At 40.7% G+C, this 25,575-nt stretch overlaps 1 long non-coding RNA gene across 1 annotated transcript in view; it reads left to right on the forward strand.

Moving 5' to 3' along the window:
* The first annotated feature begins 1,803 nt into the window (after positions 1 to 1,803).
* LOC141579516 (uncharacterized) overlaps positions 1,804 to 25,575 on the forward strand; it is a 196,231-nt gene continuing 172,459 nt past the window's right edge. Inside the window, exon 1 of the long non-coding RNA XR_012511052.1 lies at positions 1,804 to 1,874. This is a non-coding gene — a long non-coding RNA (uncharacterized LOC141579516). The remainder of the gene's footprint in view (positions 1,875 to 25,575) is intronic.

Raw genomic sequence — 25,575 nt, forward strand, 5'->3', positions numbered from 1 at the left:
CCTCCATTCTAGGGGTCCCTCCCCTCCATGTGGAAGCGCAATAGGAGGAGAGCTCGGGCCTCCGTGCAGCACCCCATGTGTTGCTGGGTGCTCTGAAGCATCCCTCTCCTGGAGCAGGGAGTCTGCCTTGGTGCGGGCTGGTCCCTCGTTCCCCAGCTGTGTCGAGAGCGTTTGTCTGAAGTGGTGAATATACAGGCAGCAAAAGGTCCTGCTCCTTCCCTCTCTTGCCTCCCCTGCCGTGAGCCTCCCATGGTGCCTGGTCTAGGGGAGGAGCTCAGAATCTGCTGGTTGGACAAAGCTTTATGAGGCAGATTTTGGAGAGTTTTGGAGCCATTTTCTCAATCTCTCTAGAAGTTTTCATCTGGTACTCTCAGGTTTTTATTATATATATATATACACATTTTAAAAAAAATCCTCCCCACCCCTTACCACTTCTCTCACCCTGAAAACACAGCAGTGCATTTCTGATGATATGTGGCTGTTTGTGATTTTAGGGAGAGGGCATAACGTATTAGAGAAATAGAAAGGATAGTTGTAGTAATTTTTCTCTGGATATAATTTAAAGCAGGGTTTTATAAAATGCTAGTTTCAACCCACTAATGGGTCATCAATTCAGTATTGTGAGTTTCAACTTGCATTTTTTGAAAAAGAAAAAACTGAAAAGAAAATAGGCCGAGTGAGCTCTGTTTTGCGAAACATCTGTTTCAGTCACACACCGGTAGGAGGGCGCGTGCTGGGCTATGATGTCGGTGCGTTTCTTACAGTGGGTCTGTAGAGTTTGAAGCCGGTGATTTAAGGCACGCACGCTTTCTTGGCTCAATTTAAAGTAGTAAATGCTGTCTTTCTAAGATCTTAAATCATGTAGTTAACCACTGAGCTTACCTTTCCAGAGAAACTACTTCCCCTGACCAGAAGAAACACCTTAATGGGTAACAGAGATAAGAAGGTAGTTTAAATACCTATTTGTACCAACTGTATTGACACTGAGCCAGTGGCTTATACAGTCAGCTCTCTCCTGCTCCTAATTAGCTGTTAGCTGATTTTGTAAAGAGGTCATCTTTACATATTTTGTGAAGTGGTCATCTGCTTAGTTGAAAAATCCTTTTGTATTGTCTTGGGAAGGTGTGAGGACATACCGAAATGGTTGTCAATGGAGATGGAAGGTTTTCTGGTTTTTTTTTTTGCTTACTCAAGAGAGCCCTGGAAAAACATGGTTTTATATGGATCAGGGCACTCAGATGTGGGGACATATGTGGTTGGAGGCAAAGGAGAATTTAAAAGTACGAGACTGAACTTCCCAGTGACATCCTGTTCCTTTGGCAGCCACTTGGCTGACGTGTTTGCAGTCATGATGGGTGACCCCCTGTCGTGCTTATCTGGTCAGGGGTTGTCTGAATGGGGTCTCTCTGGAGCTCTGCGGGCTCTGGAGTGGGGTTGTGTCACTGGAGATGCATGCCAGGCTGAGTTCACAGCTGGAGAGGAGGGCGGCAGAGGTGCGCTTGGCTCTCCCCGGAAGCCCACCTGAACTGCTGCTGAGGGCACCAAGGAAAGGCTGTAAGGCACCACACACGGCCACCCTCCTTCATATGTGCGGTACCCAGAGTCCAGCTGCTATTTAGTCTGGCAAAGAGGGAAGTTTTTTCCCCTTTTAGGCAATCTGCCCTGTATTATACAAGGGAAGGCACAAAGAAGCCAATTGATTTATAGACTCCTTTTGGGAGAAACAAAACAAAACAAAACAAAAAACCCTAATAAAACTTAAGCTCTACTTTTTCATCTGAACCTGAGTTTTGTCTTTCCTAGAAATACTGCTTCTTAGATGGATTCAGAGCTTTGGAAATCTCTCCTGCCATTGAAGGGTCCGTCTTTAACAGGTCAGTGGGTAAAGCTCATTGAAGCTGTTTTTATTTTTATTCTGTCAAAGAACTAGCCCACTTTTCCCTCTCAGATGATATAATGGTTCTCCAGGCTCTGGAGCCGGCAGATGGCTCATGATACAATGTTGACGTTCCATTTAGAGACCGACCTTTGGATTTTGTTCGTTTCCCCTGTCCCCTTCTCTTATTTGAGAGGTCAGGGAGGGACAAAGATGTGCAAGAGGAAAGCTGTGACGTGCTGGTGACCTCCCCACCCTCCAACAAGTGACAGGGCATCCCAGTGCACTGAGTCTGGACCCCTTGAATATGCTGTCTGCCAGTCGAACTCCTTTTTTGTGTGCAGATCTAAAAAGAAAAAAATAAACTGACATCTCATTATGGGAGGAATTCACCTCAAGTGTGGACATCAGAGACAAGGCTTTGACAGGAAAATGCCTCCTGTCTTCTCTCCCCGGGATCCCAGCCTTTATTCCAGGACCTTTGAACTCTCATTGTTACTGACGATGGTTAGAGAGAAAATGGGACAAGAGGGGGCACATTGAATGCTGCAGAGCGGCCGTCGTAGTTTTCATTCAGTGGAAGAAACTGGACACTTGTGAATGAGAGGGGGATGGGCCACTCACGTCTTGATCGTTAAGTTGTTGGAATATCTAAGCCTCTTGTTCTCTTGTCACCCTGTTATTTGGTCATTAACCCAGCTGCCCAGGGATTGAGTGCTGGAAGGATGAGTGGATAAAGTTAAAACAAGTGAGGACAAAATGGGTGAAGGTGGTCAAAAGGTGTAAACTTCCAGCTATAAGGTAGATAAGTCCTGGGGGTGTAATGCACAGCATGGTGACTATAAAGAAAAAAAAAAGAAATAAAAAGCCCACGTGAGCATGTCTACTAGAGAGTAGATAAATCTGCGTCTACTTAATAAAAGAGAGTTTAGCTCAGTCTTTGTCCCTTACACGATAAAGGACGAATCCCCTTAGTCTGGTCTCTCCCTTCCAACTACTGCATTCCAGCCACGTGATTTCTCAGGGTATTTGACTAGTCGAGTGGTTCCTGATCCCAGCTACTGAGGCTAATTGAGAGTTAATCGTATGTTTGCTCGTTATTTTGCTTACCTCCTGGTTTAAAAGTAAGAGCAGTTGCTTAGACTCCAAACTTGGGCCCAAAAGTAGCATCATATGGTGTAATTCAGGGTGTGAGGAAGCCTTTCTTTCCATTATCTTTCCCACCATCCAATCCCAGCACCCAAAATTAGAGTTATTCATTGAGGCTAAGACAGCTTTATTTTCCCCAGGGGAAGGGAATACTATATATATGTTTTTCCACTTTTCTACATTTTTGAAATGGATATGCATTACAAGTGATGAATATATTATAGTGTTTTTTCTCCCCACATTTCATTAAATTTATAATGCATTTTCAGTGGATGGAACTTACGATGTTGTAAATATGATATATTAAGCAGTTATTAAGTCAATCATATTTAAGTGTGAATTATTTCAGTATTTTTGTTTCTGGAAAGTTACCTGAGAAAAGCATTTTGTGAAATTAGAAATGCTAATATGTATTTCTTAAATTAATATATATTGAGTACCTTGCAGTGTTCCTGGCTCTGCTTTTATTAACATGACCTCACTTGATCTTTAAAGCAATCCTCTTACAGGGATGACTTTTTATTATTACTTTTATTATTATTATACAATTTGGTCTCAAATAATTTGAATGAAGTTCATTTATTTATGTAACATATTTGTTGAGCATCTACTAGGTATCAGGCATTCTTCTAGGTACCAAGGATTCAGAGATGAATTAAGGCAGTTACTGTCTCTGACCTAGGAAGCTGCCTGTGATAAACCAGCAAAGCAATAAATGAGATAATTTCAAATATCAAGTGCGATGAAGAAAATAAAACCCAGTGCATCTGGGAATTGCTGATTGTGGGGGGCTGTCACTGTTATGTCGGTAGAGGAAACAGCAAGTATAAAGCAATGAGGGTTCGCTTAAGGCTTTTGACTTTTCGAGGTCACCCAACTAGTGAGGGGCTCTGGGTTTTAATCTGTTTCTGGAATAAGCAAGAGGCAGTGGCAAGCCTGAGAAGTTTCGCTTCTTTAAGGTGAAGCCATGAGAGTTATTAGAGCATATTGAAATGATTTTTGCCGAACTGGACTGGTGCCAGGACACCTGGGCTGCGAGCTCCACCCCTCCCCTCGGAACATTAGGGACTTCAGAGGAAGTATCTGTTTTCATCATTTCTGGAAACAGGATTGTTCTTTGATGTTTTCTCATTCTGTTTGCCTGACGACCACACCAGAATCAGACTTTTTTCAAGGCCTCTCTTGCCTAATGAACTAGAGGCTTTGGAAAAATCTGCCAAATAATAGAAATATTTCTCTTTCAGCTTAACTGCTGACCCAGACTAGTCAGAGAAACGGCCTTTCAAAGGATAAATCGATGAAATTCCATTTCTGGGGGCAAGTGCCTTGATTTGCATCGAGCATTGTTGTAAATGTCAACCGTCCAGCTCCCACTGTCAGCTTGAATGGCCGTCAGTGTTTATCCTCCCAAGAAAATTGCCCCGACATATTCAGTGCATGGCTGGGGGCTGTGAGGCCGTACTGTTTCTTGTTAATCACAAGCATGCCCCTCTTATCTGTCCCCCTTCCTTTCTCTCCTGTGAGCCGCTTCCAAGTTTTCCAAAGTTCTGATGACACGCTGACTTCATTTAGCTGGGTTGTTCGTTTTTCTGGGCTACTCTGCTGAGCCGGCATTCCCATGACCCATCCTGTGAAGTCCTGGGAGGGCAGCAAACTGAGCTGGTGGAAGAATGAGAGGCAGTTGAAGAGACTGAACAAAGGGACGAGCCGTGGCAGCTTCCTTCCCTTGCAACTGGAAGTAGATGTGAAAAGCCCAGGGCACAAAACTGTTCCAAAGCAAAAACGCCAGAATGTATGTGCTGTCTTGTTTACCACTGTGTCCCCAAGACCTAGAACATAGCAGGTGATGAATAAATGACTCTCGAGGCAAGCTGTCTCTCCGAGCTTAACCACGCCCTCCATTGCCTCCTAGGTCCCTTTCTCATTGACCACTGCTGGGCTTTTGCCAGTTCTTTGCTCTTGAGGAAGGAATGGAGCCTAGAAAGGGGTGGGGGAAGGCTGGTCCTACTGCCAGGCTCGATTGGCTGAAGCAATCAGGACCCTTTTTCCAGCTGCAGACCACTTTGTGTGTGATAAATGATACAGAAACATGCCCCGGGCAGCCGACTGGCCCCTCACCCGTTCTTTGTAAATACCAGCCAGAGGCAGCTCTGGTCTTGTGCCAGGCTGGAGGCAGCAAGAGCAAATCTCGCAGGTTCCTGCTCCTCCCAGGGGCTCGTCATACCTCTACAGCTGCTGTCTCAGTTCCAGATACAGGGTGATGAATTCTTTGTAATTTTCCTTTGGAGCATCCATGAAGGAGACGTCATCCTCCCACTCTGCCTGTATCTGTTTGCTTTGGCAGAGCATCGCTTCGCGTTTCCTCTCTTCTCTACTCTCATCTCTTTGATTCAGAATGATCTCTCCTGCTGCTTACTTCTTGTTCCTGGAGGTACAAACCACAAGTACGGCTTTGATAGCAATGACCAGAGGAAGTGTTAGGTCACTGGGGCGGGTCTAGATGAACAACTCTGTGTCTTGGAATTTATTTTATCTCTCTTCCATCAAACTGCGTTACACTGAGACAGTCTAGGAAAGAGAATTTATATAAATGAAATGTTTAGTCCCCTGACTGAGGGGCTGTGTTGCTATGTTTTGTGGCTTTTGAGACTCAGACATTTTCACCCTTTAACACCTCAGAATTTGGGAGTTATTTTTCTTATAATGTATGTCACTCATTAATTGGCAATTAAAAAAAATTTTTTTTTTGGTGGTGGATTTAAAATAATGGTGTCTCTCACAATGGGTGTAATCTTAGATTTGATAAAAGAAGACAGTTCATTTTGGCCAGAAATGTCTCAATTTTTTTATGACTTCATTTTTTAAAAGCAATTTTTGGCTTACAGCAAAATTGAGAGGGAGGAACAGAGATTTCCCATACTCCTTTCCTCCGCATGTGCATTGCTTCCCCCTTATCAACATCACTGAAATGGTACATTTTTAAACCAAGGATAAGCCTACTTTGACACATCATAATCACTCTAAGTCCGTAGTTTACCTTAGGGTTCGCTCTTGGTGTTGTACATTCTATGGATTTGAACAAATGGATAATGACATATATTCATCACTGTAATATCATGTAGAGTATTTTTACTACCTTATTCATCATTTCTTCCCCTCCTGGGACAACCATTGACCTTTTTATTGTCTCCATAGTTTTGCCTTTTCCAAAACATCATATAGTTGGAATCATACAATGAGTAGCCTTTTCAGGTTGGTTTTTTTCACTTAGTAATATGCATTTAAGTTTCCTTCATGTCTTTTTATAGCTTGATAGCTCCTTTCTTTTTAGCACTGAATAAAATTCTACTGGATGTACCACAGTTTATTTATCCATTCACCTACTGAAAGACATCTGGCTGCCTCCAAATCTGCTTTAGCAGTTATGAATAAAGCTGCTATAAAGATCCATGTGCAGGTTTCAGTGCGGACATAAATTTTCAACTCCTTTGGGTAAATACCAAGGAAGATGATGGCTGGATCACCTGGTAGGAGCACATGTAGTTTTGTAAGAACTGCCAGACTGTCTTCCAAAGTGGCTGGACACTTTTGCTCGTCCACCAGCAAAGAGTGACAGTTCCTCTTGTTCCATATGCTTACCAGCATTTGGTGCTATCAGTGTTCTGGATTTCAGCCATTCTAAAGGTGGGTAGTGGTATCTCCTTGTTTTAATTCGCTTTTCTCTGACAACAAATGATGTGGAACATCTTTGCATGAGCTTATTTGCCATCAGTATGCTTTGATGTCTGTTAATATCTACAGCCCATTTTTTAAGTGTGTTTTTTGTTTTCTTATTGCTGCATTTTAAGAGTTCTTTGTATATTTTGAATAATGCTTCTTTATCAGATATCTCTTTGGCAAAGATTTTCTCCTAGTCTGTGACTTGTCTTCTGATTCTCTTGAGAATGTCTTTCACAGAGCAGAAGTTTTTTAATTTTAACAAAGTTTAGCTTCTCAGTGATTTATTTCCTGGTTTGCGTCTTTGGTATTACATCTGAAAAGATATATGTAGGGAACCTGTGAACATTTGTGTAGAAAGAGTGCTGAAACTATCCAGCAACCAACAGGACTGCAAACTCCTGGCACACTCTCCAAGCAGTGGCCGTTAGAAGTCTGTTTAAGGTCAGGGGAAGCTTAGAGGCTCCGAGGTCCTGCCCAAGATGGCAAATGGGGGAGTCGGAATTTTAACCCAGGAACTCTAACTGCAAGAGTTCATCCTCTCAAGTACCACAAAGGCCTTTAGGTCACGTTAATCTTTATTGATTTCAGTGTAATTTTACGTTCTCTTCCGCTAGATTCTATTTCCAGAGTTACTACAATTAGGCAGGTAGAATATTTACTTGGTCCTTCCAGAAGCAATTTCCAGTGATCTGGCATCAATGTGATTGGACATATGTCAAGTGATCTTTCTACCCATGGAGCCATTGATGGGAGACACTGAGGATGTGCTTATTTAGCCTGTAAGTGATGCTACATCACGTAGACCAATGCAATATTATTTAAGAGGAGCATAATCCTGGACAAACAGGATAAAAGACAATTACACCAGGGTGAGAGTAGGCACTTAGGAAACCAAAACTATAAAAATCATTACAAGATTGACTAGCCACAGTCATTAGCCTGAAAGACCTGTGGGCCAGAGCTGATCATTATGAGTGAGAAACACCATGTTCCTATGGGAATAGGGCTGAGATGAACAGTTCTTCCTCTGTGCTCTGAGAACCTCAAGCACCTACTAGTGTGTTACAAGTAATACCACCTCCTGAATCTTTTTAAAAAAGATTCAAGCATTGGTATTTTAGTTTAACCAATAAAATTGGAAAAGTTGAAAAATAAGACTCAATGTTTGATTGTTTGGAAAAAAGAGACATTTCACATACTCCTGATGGGATTCTGAAAGATACCACTTTTCTACAAGACAGCTTGGCAACATCTATTAAAAGCTGTCAACTGTGAATATTCTTGGAGCAATTCCAATTTCAGAATTATTTCCCTTAAAGAAATTGTGGAAGCTGGATGAAAAGATTTAGTTACATAAATGTTTAGTGCAGTGCAATTTATAATAGCAAGATTGGATAATATGGTGGAAAATTATACAGCCATTAAAAATCCTGTTGTTAAATGAGAATTTTTAACTGTTTTTAGGTCATACATCCTTTTGGGAATATGATGAAAGCAGACAACTTCTTTCTTGGGAAGAAAGCATATACGTACCTGCATAAAAATTTATATATAATTTCATAGAATTCACTATGTGAAGCCCATGCACATACTTGAGTTGAAGACTACAACTTGATAGTAAAGAGTAATAATTTTTTTTACATTGTGTGTATATATATGTTTATGTATATATATATAATTGAAGTATAGTCAGTTTGCAGTGTTATGTCAATAAAAATAATAATTAGTGATGGAGAATCATTAGAAAAGCATGTATGTGCATTGACATATGAGACTGCAAAGATATATATCATAGTAGCTCTGAGAAATGAGATGCTGGAATTTAAAAAATTTATTCTTTGGGCTTTTTAGTATTTCTCTAAATTTCCACCAGGAAAATGTGTTATTTCAATATAGTTTAAAAAATTGTTTTAATATGGAGTCAAAAAAATACACAGGAAGCTTAGAGAAGCCCCCAAGAAAGCTAGCAAACATGAAAAATGATGAAAAGTGCAAAGGAATAATATCATGTTGCCTATGGTAATAGGCACTCCTGGGGGAGGGCACAAAACAGTTCTCTGTCCTCATATAACATTCAAGGGAAATGGATTTAATTTAAACTAAAGGTTATGCTTGGGCAGAAAATAGAATTTCTTTTCTGTCGTGTGTAAAATACTTAGATGAGGCACTCAAGGGCAAGGTGAAACCTCTGTCCATGAAAATGCAAAAGGTGTAGCGAAAAATTATCCATCTTGTTGGTTTAAGCATCCATTTCCCTGAAGGCATGAAATGCAATCAGCTGATTTATCTGGAACCCTTCTGTTCAATGTGCTTATATTTTTGAAGCAGGGTGTTCTGGTACACGAGAGGGAGAGGCGCTGCCGGTGCTCAGCCATCTGCTCCATCCCCCCATACTTCCTTGACGCCCCTGGCGGGGGTGGGCAATGAGTGCTGCTTCTCAAATAAGGTGATTCAGATCTCCTATTAATAAACATTGGCTACCAGGGAAACTGGTGATCTAGTTTCAAAAAGCTCCATTCATTTTTGTGCCTTGTCTGACCCACATCACTAAGTGAAGTACGCTTATAAGGGAAAGTCTGGTCAAGTAAAATTATTCTCTGTGCTCTTGATTATTGATGTTAAGGGCTTCTCTGGAGGAAAGTATTCTATTTTTGAGCAGGCTGAATCCTCTGGAGACCTACTGCATCTGTAGGGGAATTTCCCTATTCTGCAGGCTTGGCAACTCTTTGCCCTTGTTATTTCTTGTTTCTTCTCATGCTTCCCATTCTTTTTATGACCTTGAAGTATTGCTGCTAAAAATGTATACCTTAGGACAATTCAGTTTCTGTGACAGAATGCATGATTCAGTATCACTGTAGTACTCACACAGATGCATGTACAAACATGCACACACATATATACTACATGTATAAATGTAGAAATATGCAACATAGTGTTATGATTAACAGCATGGGCTCTGTGGACAGACTTTCTGAGTTGGGTTCCTGGTACCATAAATAGCTTTGTGAACTTGGGCAGTTTATTTAACCTTGGTAAAATTTAGTTTATCAAAATGGGGTTAATAATGGTTACTTTTCTGATAGGTTGGTGGTGAAGATTAAATGCATTAATACAAGCACAGCGATGATAACGTTGCCTGTACTGTAGTGCGTGTTTGCTCAGTCCCAGAGCTCACGAAAGTCTTGCTTGATCCTAAGGCCACAGGAACCAGAATCTCCTTTGGCTATTACACCCTTTCCAGCACTAGCTTCTCTAGGGCAGACATGCCCAAGTGTCTGTATTGGTGCTAAGTCATTGTGTGGACAGCATTACCCAAAGGAGATTCATGAAGTAGATGGAGCTCTCTAAGCTTCAGGCACCCATGGGATTGGAGTCCTGCTACTTTTCCCTGTTAACCTACCAGCCAAAGCTACCTGTGGAGCAGGATCCATCTTGGTCTCTTGTATGTTTACTAGTCTTCAGGCCTGAGTACCACAGACTGTCTTGGGAGTATTGAGTGTCTTTTCTTGTTCATAACTTCATAGTCACGGTTGATTATCTTTTTTGCATAGTCCTTGCCTTCCAATAGGAGACCTGAATTCCTCTTGAGATTCTTGTTTCCTGGGATCCTAGACTTTCTGACTTTTCTAGATGAATCAGAGGAGGTGATTATATCAAGATGTTGGCAAAGACAGCTCACAGAGTCATGGGAGGGTGTGTCTCCCTTCATCCAGAAGTAAAATTTCTAAAGTTGTATGTAAATAAAATTTTTGTAACTCAAATGTACTAAACTTGTTGAAACTGTTTGTTTGTTTGTTTGTTTTGGTCAAGATTCTGCCATAGTCTCAAATAGGTAACAACATTATTCTGCAAGGCACTATACAAAATATTTGGAGGAAGTTATTAAAGAAGTAGAAATTATATTTGTCTCCATTGAGTCTGTGTTTTAATGGAGAGTCATGGAAAAACATAAATTAGGGTTTTTCTACTGTATATTATCCTGTTTTGATGCTCTGTAGTTGTGGGGACTAGAAATAGTCCCTACTGAAATCCACAGTTAGATCTTCACAGAAGTGAATCTGAAATATTCTCACCATTTTGATTTCCTGAAGGTTGTATATCCTGAATTCACTAGGATGGTGTCTATTTCCTGTTATTTCATTCGATTCAGTATAAGTGGTTTATTAATTATTGCATAATATTTAGCCTTCCATAGATTTTTATGTAAGTCAAACAACAATAACAAACCTTAGATGGACTTCAAGTTCCAATATTTGGTTCTGAAAATGTGGTCTTTTGGACTCATACTTTGGTTTCATACTTAGGAAAAGTGGCTGGCAGAGTTAGGAGTCGGATGGTCTCCTCCGAGGTGAGGACAATGCTTTACTATTCCTGCAGGGCACCTTGCCTTTGGCACGGTTCATCATGGTCATTGTGACCTCTGCATCACAGCTGTTGGCCTGTCAGCTTCTCCATCTGTCAGGGAGGACCAGGAACCACGTTTGAGTGACGCTGCCATTGTTTATCCCCGACCCGTGCTGCTTCTCCTCTCTGCTTCCCATGGCTGCTCCGTTGTCCTCCACCTGTTAGCTTCCTTACCTGGGACTCTTAAAAAACTGGATCGTCCAGGGATAGAGTGAGTGTCATCACTGAGTGTCTGCTTCCTTGTCAGGGGAAGACTCTGGACAGCCTCTGTTCTTTTATTTCTTTCAAAGGAGATTAGAGGGGCTGTTGCTGGGTGGTTTGTGTCACTATGTAGGTCTGGCCTGGAGTGCCCCAGTTGTCTACTTTGAGAAGTGGAGAATTCATTGTTCATCTTCTTTGTGTCTCCGGGCTGACAGTTCTTAGCTGGTTCTGTCCTTGGGCTAGGAAAGTAAATGTTACACATGGAACTCAAGGGAATTTTCCTTCTTAGGATTTACTAGTGCAAATAATAACTTCAGTGCCATACAGAAGGGACTTTGACGGCTGAAAGAAAACCTTTAGGGCCAACATGATCCCCAAAGTTAGAGGAAGGCACGAGGTGGGGCAGGTCAAGTGGTTTTAATCTCTCCAGCTCAGAGTTCTAGTTTTACAAACTCTCTTATGGCTCATCAACTGCTCTAAATGTGTTAGAAAATTTAGCACAGAACATTCTCTAATAGGCTTTGGAGCCATCTCGAAATAATTTCCCTTAATTAGATATAATGGATTGTCCGATGAACTGTATGGCTCGATTTGGTTTGGCAGAGGTAATTAGCCATGAACAATTGTACTTGGCCATTTTTTATGATGCAAGTGTGAAAATTACACTTTTATTTTTTACAGCTGCCATTTGATAAAGCCTAAAGATTTTAACTCAGGTTAACACCAGATTTTTTTTCTCTTTCAAAACACTGTTTAAACTCAGTATACCTTCATTTGAGGTCTGCTCCACACCCAATACGCACTGGCTGTAAGATCCTGACAAATCACTCACACTAAGTGTGTTTTCTCAGCTATAAAATGGGGTTAATGATAACTTGTAGGATTAATTGGAATAGTATCTTGATCGCTTTTAACAAACAATGCTATGTCGTGTTGTCTATAAAAAATAATAACGAAACTTGCCAGAGGCTTGAATAAGCAGTGTTTTTCAAAGAATGGGTTGCAACTCATTCCTGGGTCCTGGAATCAGTTTACTAGGTTGAGATGAATAGTTACAGGAAAAGTGAAATAGAATGGAATAGAAAACATGTGCGTGCTCACAGGTGGTAAGGTCATGTTTCACTGAAGGTTGTGAAGTATGCCTAAGGTTGTGATGTTTAATGTATTTTTTACCTTGGATCAAGGTGTTTGAGAGCCACTGGGGAAGGTGACTCTATGACAGAAGCAACATCAATTTTTGAGCAATTTTATCCACTAGAAAAGTTTCTTAAAACTTTTCAGCCTTCCTCTGAGTTTGTATTGAAGACAAAATAGCTTTTTGAAATCTTAGACCCGCAGAACCTTAATCAGATGAATTAAATAACAATTTTGAAAGCACAGTATTTTCTCTGTTTAGGAGAGACTGTTGCCTGCCTAATTGCCAAACCCCGTATGTCTCTTTTTTTCCTTACTGCCTCCTCTGGAGCTCTCCCACAGAAGTCAGGGAAGACTGGCCCTATCTTCAGCTCCAGGGGCCAATCCTGATAGGTCTAAGCCAACCCTAATGGCTTCATTTCCCTCGATGGTAGTTTGTTCAGGAAAGGACGTATAATTCCCACCTACAAGATGTGAAGACCACTTCTGAGAATGGTTTCCTTGCTGATGAAAACAAGTAACAAGAAAAGATTTCCCCTTCTGCGTCTTCCACCTGATGCATCTTCTTATCATGCCTGGGCCTGAGATAAACATCTGTTCACTCTAGAGGAACTAGCCAAGGGCATCTCAGTGGATGGCAGAGCTGAAAGAAGGAAAGAACCTGAGTCTTTGACAATGTTGTTGATCCTAAACTTTACCCGCCCCGACGTTGTTCTGCCTCTACCTCTGGCTTCTTTCTAATTGAGTTCATACATATTCTTTGTGGGTTGAGACATTTTACAACAGGGTTTTCTGTTGTTTGCAGCTGGGAATATAATAGCTAACACACACAGAATAACATCTCGATTATGTCCCTAAGAAATGTAACCTCTATAGCTGCATATCCTTGGAATATTTTGAGCTTACCATATGACTGTTTCCAACCTAAGAGCCAGATGTGAGACAGAAGGTTCTATATCATCTTCTTCAAAATCATTATGCCTCATACTCTTTGGAGTTGTCTTCCTATAGAGGTGGTTGGTATAGGCATGTGAAGGAAAGAGATTCTTAATGCCTCGTGTAAATATTGTGCTTTTGGAAGTACTTTTACATCTATTTTTGTTGAGGATTCTGTCAACTGAAATAAAATGCACAGCCTATCAGTTGAGAGTTATGTTTTATCTGGCAGACTTTCTGAGGACTCAAGCCCAGGAGGCAGCCTCTCGGATTGCTCTAAGAGACTGTTCCGCCCAGGCAAGGGAGAAGCCAGGATATATAGGAATTTTTGCAACAAAGACCAGGTAGTCAGAACATCAAAAGATTACTATTATGTAAAGAAAGCCAGATATGAAGATAGCCAGAGTTAAGGAATTTAGCGATTTTCTGTATACAGAAAAGTGCAAAGGTCTGGGCCGCTCATTGAAATCATTCCTTTGATATGCACCTAGCTGTCTAGGGCCAGTATCCTGTTTTTCCACATTCTGAGTTCCCTCAGGGGGCACCGTTGGGAGTGGCAGCAGAGGCCGGGCTGCCTGCTTATCCATGTCCTGAGGGCACCCTGAGTTCCCTCTGCTCACCCTGAGTTCCCAGTGGCAGTAGTGGCTGCTGACTTGATGGCCACAGCATCCTTTATTTACTGATATGGCTGACCGTATTTTTCACTCACAATTCAGAATTAAAATCTGTTTATTGGACATCTACAAATGCCAGAGTGTTAGGTATTGGGGATATAGTCATAAGTATAATCAACGTGGTTTGTCTTCACTGTGAGCCTAAAATCCAGTCATTCTCAAATAACTTTGTGAAGTATGGCGACTATTGCAAAATGTATTAATTTGTGCATTGATTCATTAATTCACCTTGTTTTGATGAGATTCTGCTATGTACATGGGACTGTGCCGGGCATGCTGTAGTAAGCAAAGCAGACGCGACTCCTGCCGACTCTACTTGGAGCTTAAAATCTAGCTCATGATCATCTTACAAGGTAGTAAATATTATTAATTCATTCCACTCAACAAATATTTATAGAACACCTTCTATGTGCTACGTATGGTTGAAAAAACCAAAGCCAGAGAGGTGAAATGATTTAATCAACATAATACTAGTTAGTGAGAAAGTGTGATTAGGACACAAAAATCTGTGATTGAAGTGACCTCAACTTAAACGCGTTGTCTTTTAAACAATGCAAAGGGCAATGAGAAATGCTTCCTAAATACACTTTGCCAAGTATGTAAAAGAATTAGCATCAACACTGACCTCTCAAACAAAGCATAGAAAGTTAGGCTGAAAAATTCCTCTGAACTTTAAATGTAACATTTACTTTTATATCCCAGGGTGCGAAACTAGCCCAAATATTTTTAGCTCAAAAGACTGGGGCTCCATCAAGATGTAACATTAGCAAATGAATAAATAGGATGATTAGGGTGCTTAGAGAAAAGCAAAAATTCTAGAATTTATGGAGAAAACCACACAGACCAGTGACTTTGTAGCTATTCACTTCAAGTAGATATGCATCTATACTTCCCTGAAGAGTCCATATATCTTATCTGTTTGTGCTGTTGGAGTTCCTGTGATTGTCTTGTTGTTTGTACCTTTTTTTCTCTTCAAATATCTCCTTAGATTCCTCACTTTTTCTAAAGTGACCTGGCTTTATCCAACATCATTGACTCAGACCCTACTTCAGAAGGACAAGAAAGGATGCTCTAAGGCCGTCAAATATAGAACTTTTAATGCTTAAGAGGCTATAAGTTTCTAAGTATAGTAGTCTCCCCTTATCTGTGGTTTTGCTTTCAGCCATTTCAGTTACCCTGCTCAGTCATGATCTGAAAATATTAAATGGAAAACTCCAGAAATAAACAATTCATAAGTTTTACATTGCAGGGCCATTCTGAGTAGTGTGATGACATCTCGCACCATCCTGCTCGTCTCTGCTCAGGATCCCCAACCACTGACATCATCTGCTCCTGACATCCAGCCATCAGTGATCCAGGATCACCCAAAGCAGATAGTCTTCCTTCTGACCTATTGCCCAAAGGCCAATAGGAGCCTAAAGTTATGTCACAATGCCCATATCAAGCATCTCACTTCATCTCCTCACGTAGGCATTTTATCATCTCATGTCATCACGAGAAGGAATACAGTAAAATAAGATCCTTTGAGAGAGAGAGAGAGAGAGAGACCATATTCACATAACTTCTATTACAGTCCATTGTCATAATTGTTCTATTTTTAATATTAGTTATTGTTGTTAATCTCTTACTGTGACTAATTTATAAATTAAACTTTATCATAGGTATGTAGTTATAGGAAAAAAACCATAGTACAAATGGACTTTGTTACCATCCATGGTTTCAGACATCCAGTGGGGGTCATGGAACATATCCCCTGTGGATGAGGGGGAACCACTATAGCATAAATTCTCATAATACGGAAAGAGATTTGGAAAATACTACTTTCTGAAGTGGTAACAAGCATTAAGATAATATGACATGAGTCACCTAGTGGAAATATTCCTAGGAAATAACATACCTTAAGAGAAGAAGGGCAGTGATGAAAGAAGAAGGCGACAAATGTTGAATAAATCAAAGAAAGAAAGAAGCAGGGGGGAAGAGGTGAAGGATCAGCAGGGACATGAAATAAGAGGGTCACCTTTGTACTGTCGACTGAAATAAATGCAGAACCTAAAAGTTGAGAGTTATGTTTCATTTGGTGGACAGCCTCTCAGATCACTCTGAGGGACTGCTCTGAAGCAGCAGGGGAGAAGCTAGGATATATGGGAGTTCTACAACAAAGACCAAATAGTTGGAACGTTAAAAGATTACTTCTTAACTAAAGAAAACCAGACATCTCAAGTTAAAGAATTTAGCGCTTTTCTATGTATGGGAGGAAGCAAACATTTGGGCTCATTGAATTCATTCCTTTGACAAGCACCTAGCTATCTAGGGCCAGTATCCTGTCCTTTCATTCTGAGTCCCTCAGAGGGCACCACTGAGAGTGGCTGCAGAGGCTGGGCTGCAGGCTTGTCTTCACTAGGGGGGGTGGCGGCGGCCGCTGATGACTTGATGGCTATACATCTTTTGTTTACTGACATGGCTTGCAATTTTTCGTTCACAGTACCCTGAGATGAGTTGGTCCCAGGAAGTACAGGGGGCCCTGGGGGGACCTTTCTGAATTGCAGGTGGATTCCAGGTGGCGCCTGGAGTGAATGAGTCCCTGGGAGAGAGTTGACAGGGAGGTCTCCTATCAGATGACTGGTTCCCTTGGAGTCATCTCTCCCTGCCCAGAACATGTGTAGAACCTTGTCCTTCCAATAGTATTGATAACACTCTGCCTTGTAGTGTGGTTTTGCATTGAGTGACTCTTTTAGACTGTACTCTAAAAGGATTGGTTCATTCTCAGTTCTGTCTATGTATTTATAACTCCAAACGTAACTCTTGTTCATGGCAGGGAATCAATGAATATTCTTGAATGTTCAATCAGTGAAATGGAATGTGGGTGCGGATGTGAATGTAAGTACAGAGGTGAAAAGTTGAAACGCATCCTTCTTTTTTTATTGCATTTAATGTCCTTAGTAGTTGTTGCTTCTGTTGTTGCGGTTGTTATTACCTTTCAACTTAGCAAATAATCAAATAGCACACAGTACTGGAAAGCTAGTTTCCTAATGGAGGCAAAGAAAGGTGAAAGCAACAAGATAGTGACAAAATAATCATCAAAGGAAATGCCACGCGTGGAAACTCACTCTGGTCCATGTGACCTCCTTGGGCAAGAACATATGGGGGCAGACCAGGCAGCATGAAGGGTTTTTATTATTCTTATTTTTGTTTGAATTAGTTTACTCTTCTTTTCACAAACCAGTTACCATAGGTTTCTTGGTTGTGTCCCTGGTCAATTATAAGCCATACACATTTCAGTTTGTACCCAGTTAGAAATATACCCATTTTCATAGAAAATGAAATCAATGTCAAGATCAGAAATAATTTTCTGATCAGAAACACTGGTACCAGCATATTATTGCAGAGCTGAGTTCTCAACTAATTATGTGAAAACCAAGAGCTTGGAGTCTGGAGCCAGAATGCCTGAGCTTGAATTTCAGCTCTGCCTCTTACTAGCCCTGTGGCAAATTGCTTAACCCCTCTGTGCCTTAGTTTCCTAATACACAAATTGTAAATGATCATAGCTCTGCCTTGACAGGATCATTGGGAGGATTTAATGAGTTAATGTGTGTTAAGTTGTTAGAACCGTGTCTGACACAAAAGTGTTAGATATTATTATTAACAATCAAAGATTGATAATCATATCAATGCCAAGGTTTAATAAAATATTAATACTATTATATAAAAAAGAAGCACTGCATATTGCAATATTGGCAAATGTTGGTCAAGAAAGTATACAATGATAAATGCTTTTAAGTAAAATTATGTTTTATTAATCAATAGCATTGATATCTGTATTTGACATATCAGTACTGGATATTGATGGATATATGTGGATTTGTCTGTTTGTGTGACATATGCATATATATGTACATCTTTTGGATTGTTCATTCCATCTTCACATGAAGCACAGTGACTATATGAATTTCTAACCCTTGAGGCATGCATAGTACATGCAGCCCTCAGTGTGGGAACCACTGGCTTCCTAAACTTAAGTGTTTACTCTAGATATCAATCATACAAATGAGTACAGATCCGTTTCCGGAAAGACATTTCATTGCATCTTAAAGAAAGCAGGCTGCAATTGGTTAAGAATCGAATACACTTCAATATAGTTGGAAACAACCAACAGAACTGATGTGGTATTTCCCTTAGGCTAGTGGGGTTGACTCCCAGTTACCAGGGATCTTCTGGATCTGACTGAGATAAGGAAGCACCAGGAGCAATTCTGTGACTGGAGGTAGAACAGAGTGCTTAAAAGCCCTTGGCAACCCTTTGAGGAAGATGGTAATGTTGTCTTTTAGAGATAAGAAAACAGACTCAGAGCAGGGCAGCAACTTGCTCGTCTTGCAGTAGAACTGAGATTCAAATCTAAGACCTGCTAATGCCACAGCATCATACCTTATGCTGTAGTTCTTCCAACAATGACTCTCATTTTAAGACAGCCTCAGGGTTGTACAAGTTTTTTTTTTTGTTGTTGTTGTTATATTTTTATTTTGCCTTATCCCCAGAACACACCAAATCGATGTAATGCAGATAGAGGCAACAGAGGAATAAACCTAGCTATTCATCATGGCAGCCAGTGGCCAGGAAGGGTCTGGGATCTTCCATGAAATTCCTTACAAGCTAGAGACTAAAATCTAGGTTATTTAAATCAGTTACTCAAGCATCGCTGGTCAGTAAAGATTAGGCCTGCTTAATGCCTGCAGGCAGCGGGGTAAAGAGTCAGGGTGGATCTAAGTCTCCACTGAAGATGTAGTGATTGTGGGGCTGCTGAAGGGGTAAGAGGCCATTCTGAGTGATAGGTTATCTTTCAAAGGAGGGAAGAGTGGTGGACAAGGAAAGACCCTATCAAGATCAAAGCACGCATGTCTAAGAGGTTATATAAAGAAGGGGAAGAGAAGCAGACTCACCGAGACACAAGGAAAGCAAGGAGACTGAGGCTGAGAGCTGGTATCCATTCATCCCCTGGGGGGTCCCCAGATGGAGGGTGGAGTCGGGGGTGTGTGTGGAGGAAGGGCGGCCCTTAATAGTGAAGTCTATTCTTCACGGCTCAATGCTTTAGGATGGCGTTTGGATGTCTGGTGTTGTCTTAGGCCAATACTCTCTAAGATATTTCCCTGTAATTCCTGGCATCTGGCCTGTGGTTTCCCCTCTCTTCTACTCTTCCTCCTTCTCCCCAGCCTGTTTCAGGGTTTTCTTCCTTTGAGGATTTCAGAAGACACTCTCCTATTGCCTTATTTTATCAAACGCTGTTAGTGCGAGTGAGATTTGTTGAGCTCCTTCCCTTTGTTTCAAGTCCCCCAGCTGAGTTCCTGATGACCCTGTAAAGAAGCAACAATAAGTGAAGATGAACAATTATTCATTGAGCATCTACCATATGTGATGCCCTGGGCAAACATGATCAATGAAACATAGTCCTTCCCTTAAGGAGGTGACATCCCCTTATGGAGGTGACCTACTAAGAGGGGAAAACACGATTACAAACAAATGTAGACAGTACAATGTGAGAACATGTTATTAAGGGTGGGTGCAATGTTGACTGCGAACAGGTCTTTCTCAAGGGTTCCCCACGCCAGTGGCATCCATTCCATCTCAGGAGACTTCTGCCAGCCTGAGAGGTCAGTGTAGGTCATTACCTGGCAACAGGGCAGTGGTAAGAACAGAGGAATGGAGATTGAGGGGATGAGTCAGGGACTATGAGCTAACACCACCTCTTCTGTGAACAGAGGACTGTATTGGCCAAGAGTTGGCCTCTGAGTCTCCCTGACCAGCCCCTTGGCTTTATGAAGTGCAGAAGAAACAGAAGTTAACAACATGTAAGATAATTATGCTTTCCTCTCACAAAGAGAACATTTCTTGATACTATCTCCTCTTCTTCCTCTCCTTATTTAATTAAAATTGGGTGAGTTAGTCTGTAAAACTTTTTTGAAGACAATTTAAGAAGAAACTGGATGAAAACCTGTCTGGAACCTGGTTAGGAAATTTTTTTCTTTTAGTTAAAAAAATGTTTTCTTAAACCTCCCTTAAAATATTTTTTTTAGGGGGGAGAATTAGGTTTATATATGTGTGTATGTATGTGTATGTATATATATACACACACACACACACAATTTATATATATATATATATATATTTATTTATTTATTTATTTATTTATTTTATGGAGGTACTGTGGATTGAACCCAGTACCTCTTGCATACTAAGCATGCGCTCTACCACTGAACTATACCCTCCCCCCTTGGAGATTGTTTTAAAGAGATGGTGGTTCCTGGAGCCTGGGTCCTGAATGCTCAGGGATGCATTTGAGAATAATGAACAATGGGGACAGAAGAGACGCTCAGCACAAGGTGTACTGACACGGAAATATTGCTCTGAGCACTTGGACCCTCCCTACCCCAGGAACAGTTGAGGAACAGATGATTTTGCAAACAGGAGGAACCAAAACTTGGCACCAACCTTTGGAAGTACATGTTAGCTGATGCCAATAAATGAAAATGAGAATGCTTCAGAATCAGAACTTGCTAAATAATGGGAAGAATCTACCTACCTTTAGGAAGCCATCTGTCCAAACATCATGTATTAAAGTGTCTCTGTGGATTACAGTGTTAAAGAAGGTGCAGTAAAATATTGCGTAAATATCCTCCCTTTAGAGAAGGATGCCAATTATGAAAAATTACGAAAACATTGACAGAAAAGAAATAGTTCTTAAGAAGATATAGGTCTTCTCTTCCTTTAGCTATTCTCCCCCTTTTTTCCCCCTGGGAGAGAGACAACTTCAAATAGAAATAGGATCTCCTGAGATGGGAACTTTCAAAAGTCTCTGAACTCCCCAGGGAAGAGACTTGACTTAAGATCCAGAAATAGCAGAAAAGGGAAAATGGCTTCAGCAAGCCCTTGGTCCACTTGTGTATGAATGGGAGAGTTGCTTCTAGGCTGTCTTAGTAAGAGGAACCTCATAAAATATGAATTAGCAAATTCAGCCTGATAGACACTGTTTCTTTGCTTGTTTGCCTTAAAGGAACTAGAAGAAGTTCTGATTTAACATTTTTGGTTGGTGGCATTCCCCGAATTGTGCATGGTGTCATTTCAGGTCAGTGGTTGTGTTTTGAATATCTGTGTCCATTATCAGTGCTGTAGAGGCACACCAAAAACTTAGATATGATTCTTACTTGTGTTCTTTGGCCAGACCTGGGATAAGACTCGTGGGATGAAAATGTGTTGGGATTGTTGAATAAATTAAAAAATATACCCTATAAGACAGTGTGATCATAATATTATTTGCAGATAATTGATAGTTGATCTGACTTTTTGAGAATCCAGACCTTGCTTGGTAGCAAATGGAACATAACTAAGGCCCCCCAAACCCAGTCTCTGAGATGTTATGTGTTTTTCTTTCTGCTGTTTCTCAAATAGTGATTGGAATTTGGGGGTGGAGTGGGGAAGCGGGTGAGCTTGAAGCTGTATGTTAGGGAGAGAAGCCCTTTTCAAATTGAGTACTTTGTTTACTGAATATCTGGCTTTTCAACGAGAGAGTATTTAATCCAAAGTGAAATTGGTGGATTTCACAGATGTATTTATTCCTCTATAATTAAAAGATCAGCCTCGTACAGTTCTTTTCTTTAAAGATTATTCTACAATGTGAATAAACCATTCTCAGAAATGACAGCTTCTCTTTTCTGAAACCTTTCATCTCTTCTACAGCTGATTAAAAGGGCTGCTCATGGTCTTTCTCAGCTGCTCATAAGGAATAAAAAGCAAACCAGTGCAGCAGAAAGAGATGAAGAAAGATGCCTTTGTTCCTGATCACGTGCCTGCAGAGAGAACACCACTGCCCTTGAGGCGCTCTCTTGAGTGGGTTCAGGAACGTCCCCCTTCCTGTAGCGGTCTGCACCATTCTCTCACAGCGCTGCATGAAAAAGCAGCACTGTTCTCCTGGGGCCGTGCCCCCGCCATCGAAGCTGCCACTGCCACCTCCGTTCCCCTTTTCCCAGACAACAGAGAGGAACTGCTCACAGCGCAACGTATTTATTTATTCCCTCTGCCTGGTGGAAACTGTTTCAAAGAAAGTAACAAGGATGACATGGCATTAGAAGTTTCAAAAAATGGAAGTATATTTAAAAATGTAATTTGTCTGCATTATAGGAAAGTAAAGTGGTGTCTGTTTCAGGAAGTTGCAAAGGAACAGATCAGCACAGTTGTCAGGGAGGGAGGGCGGGAGGGCGGAAGGCGGAAGGAAAGAGATCTCTGTATCTTCTCTCTTTCTGAGGCAGCCCATGACTATAGTTTGTACTCACATCTGAATTATCTGCCCAATCAATGTGATATGTTTGTTTTGATCTAAACTTTACAAATTTCCTTGACAAATAAGGCATCTGGTCTTTGGGAACCTTAAAATCCTGAATTCTGTAATTTCTCACTCTCAGAATCTTCATGATCTAGATTCCTGGTGGGCTCTTTATGGTTTTTTTAGTATGTTGATGATTTATTGTTGTTTGTAGCCCTGGCCTCCATGCAGAGCCTTGCATATACCAGATGCTCCATTAATGTTTCCTGAAGAAGTGAATGAATAGAAAAGTGAAGAGGCCAAAATATTAAACTGTTTACTGAAAATCTGATGAGTAATCCTTTCTCCTTAGGAATATTCTGGTATTGATATCAGGTTCAAGTATTAGGCTTCTCTGAAAAAGGGGCTTATTTCCTTTGGGCTATTACTGAGCTGGATGGCTAGAACATAAACTTTGGGGAAACATTCAGTAGAATGGCCACTGGGGGTAAGATAAGGGGAAATTTGGCCAGAGTAAATTGGGTCCCATTTCTCTTCAGGAAAGTCTTTGTTTAGTTGCCTATCTGGGATTTCATAGGCTGTTAATGTTTCTTTGAGTATAAAGAAGAGAATGAAGGGAAACACTGAAGATCTGGTTGAATCTATGTAGGAAGCTTCTTCTCTTCTTGTGAAAGCCATAAATCTGTTCTCCTGTATCAATGGGGCAAGGCATGTTGGCCCACTGGATGGGCCATTGAAATGAATACTGTGTTGGCCACTGGTGTGGTCTGTGTGTGCTCAGATGGGGCACGCATACCACCTTACCCTTCCTTCCAGTAGCAGGGGTATGGGTGGCCCAGTAGCAATGCAGTTTTCTTCTCCAAGGTCTCCAAGGAGACGGGCCTGTATGGGTTTTCTAAGGCTACTATCACAATTACCACAGACTGGCTTAAACAACAGAAATGTATTTTCTCATAGTCTTAGAATTTAGGAGTCTGAGATCGAGGTGTTGATAGGGTTGGTTTCCTCTGAGGTCCCTCTCCTTGCATGTAGATGGCCAGCTTCTCCCAGTGTCTTCACACGGTCTTCCCTCTGTGTGTGTCTGTGTCCAAATTTCCTCTTCTTATAAAGACACCAGTCATACTGAAGAGGGCCCACCCTAATGATCTCATTCAACCTTAATCATCCTGTTAAAGGCCCTATCTCTAAATATAGTCACATTCTGTGGTACTGGAGGGCCAGGGCTTCAACATATGAATTTTGGGGGGATGTAATTTTGTTCATAACAGGGCACTAGCAGCCAGATCCTTGTTCCACCATTGGATATAAGTTATTTTACCTCTGGAGGAAAATGCAACTATGAAAATGGAGAATAGTTAACTCCTAATTATAAGCAAAAGTAATCAGAAAGAGTTGGAGATGTTGAAATAAAGCTAAAGGGCAGTAATATAGCTGAATGTGATTAATTAAAACAAAACAACCACATTCCCCTACATTGGGATTGAAAAAGAGATTCCTAGCATGCAGGAAGAAAAATGTAGTTTTCCACTCAAACAGTATATCTTACTGTGCCCCTCAAGGCTTTTAAGAAATGAGCAATTTGAAGGGTGAAGGAAATTATAAAAGTGTAGGAAAACACACAATGGAGAAAAGATGAGAAAAATGAAAATATGTAGCTCAACAAAAGCTGAGAGGTGAAAAAGAAGGCTCCCTGATTTGCAGAATGGGAGGTGTCTTGGTCAGCTTGGGCTGTTACAAATTACCACAGAGTGAGTGGCTTGAGCAACAGACGTTTCTCAAAGTTCTGAGGCTGAGGAGACTAAGATCTGGTGGGCAGATATGGTGTCTGGGGAGGGCCAGCTTCCTGGTTTGCAGATGGCTGTCATCTTCTTAAAGACCCCACCCGCCGCCTAGTGCTGCCACATTGATGGTTAAGAATTCAACATATGAATTTGTGGGGGAGGCTGGACACAAACATTTAATTTGCAACAGTTGGGTTATACTATAGGTTATTGGGTAGTGTGGGCAGAGAGAATGTCCATTTTCACTGATATCAAAAGATTCCTCTAAAAAATTGTGAAAGAAATAAGCACTTATATGAATGGGTTTGTTTGTTTGTTTTGGTTGATAGAAAACTCAAAGGGCTTATCCTTAAGATGCCTTTAGAGAGAACGAATGATGTTGAATTTTGAGTCTTGAATTGAAACACAATAGAGAGATTAAAAAGTTCAAGCCTAGAATCAAGAACAGAGAATCACTGACAATTAGGGCTAGAAGAGATCTGTGATCTTCTGGACCAGCTTTCTCCTTTTATAGGAAGCTACAGAAGTCTCAATTCCAAGGTCACTCAGCTGGCATGCAGAATTGCTGGTGCAGGTGTCATTTTTGCTTTTTTACTACTTAAATTGATGTCAGGCAAGTTACTCAAACACATCATGTTACATGTAGATAGGGTAGCGTATGAACTGCAGGAGGTGTAATGAGAATTTAATGATTTAAAATATTGAGTCCTATGTGATTGAAAATGTACAGGAGTCCCATGTGGCTCAAAAATCCTAGCATTTTAAAGAGGTAATTAAAATGAAAATGTGAACATGTGGCACTTTATTTAATGTCCTTTTTGTAAAGCTGGAACTCGAGGGAAAAATCTGTGATTTGACTGCTCACAGCACCCCATGTAATAATGCTTTTATTGCAACTATCTGATTTTCTAGCATAGAAGCAGAAAGCATAGCATTATTTATTGCAAAAGGACCTTCTATTGTTTCCTGCTTCTTTTTCTTCCTACATAGCTTTGTTTTCCCATTTTGAGAAAGTTTTATGGTAAGAAAAAAATTCACATTTTTTTTTCATGCTGAGGGCCAGTATTTAAACTCTAGAAGAGAAATTTTTATGTTAATAATTCATCCTATCTTTAGATTTTTTGTCTTTGAATCTTGTTGAACAGTAGGATTGTGCTCTGGATCTCCTTGAACTATCTTAAAAATATAGAAGACTATTTTACTGGTAAGGAATTTGAAAATATATCATAACATGCTTATCCAATTAAACTTCTGAGTCATAATTTTAAAAGTAAGCTTATTAACTTAAATGCGAGAGACATTTTTGAAAGGCATATACTTACTTCATTCAGTATTTGCTGAAGTTTGATAATGGTTCAAACTTTCCCATCCTAGAAATGGTAGAATAAATCA

Source organism: Camelus bactrianus, chromosome 12, assembly GCF_048773025.1.
Source record: "Camelus bactrianus isolate YW-2024 breed Bactrian camel chromosome 12, ASM4877302v1, whole genome shotgun sequence".
In the NCBI taxonomy this organism is placed as follows: domain Eukaryota; kingdom Metazoa; phylum Chordata; class Mammalia; order Artiodactyla; family Camelidae; genus Camelus; species Camelus bactrianus.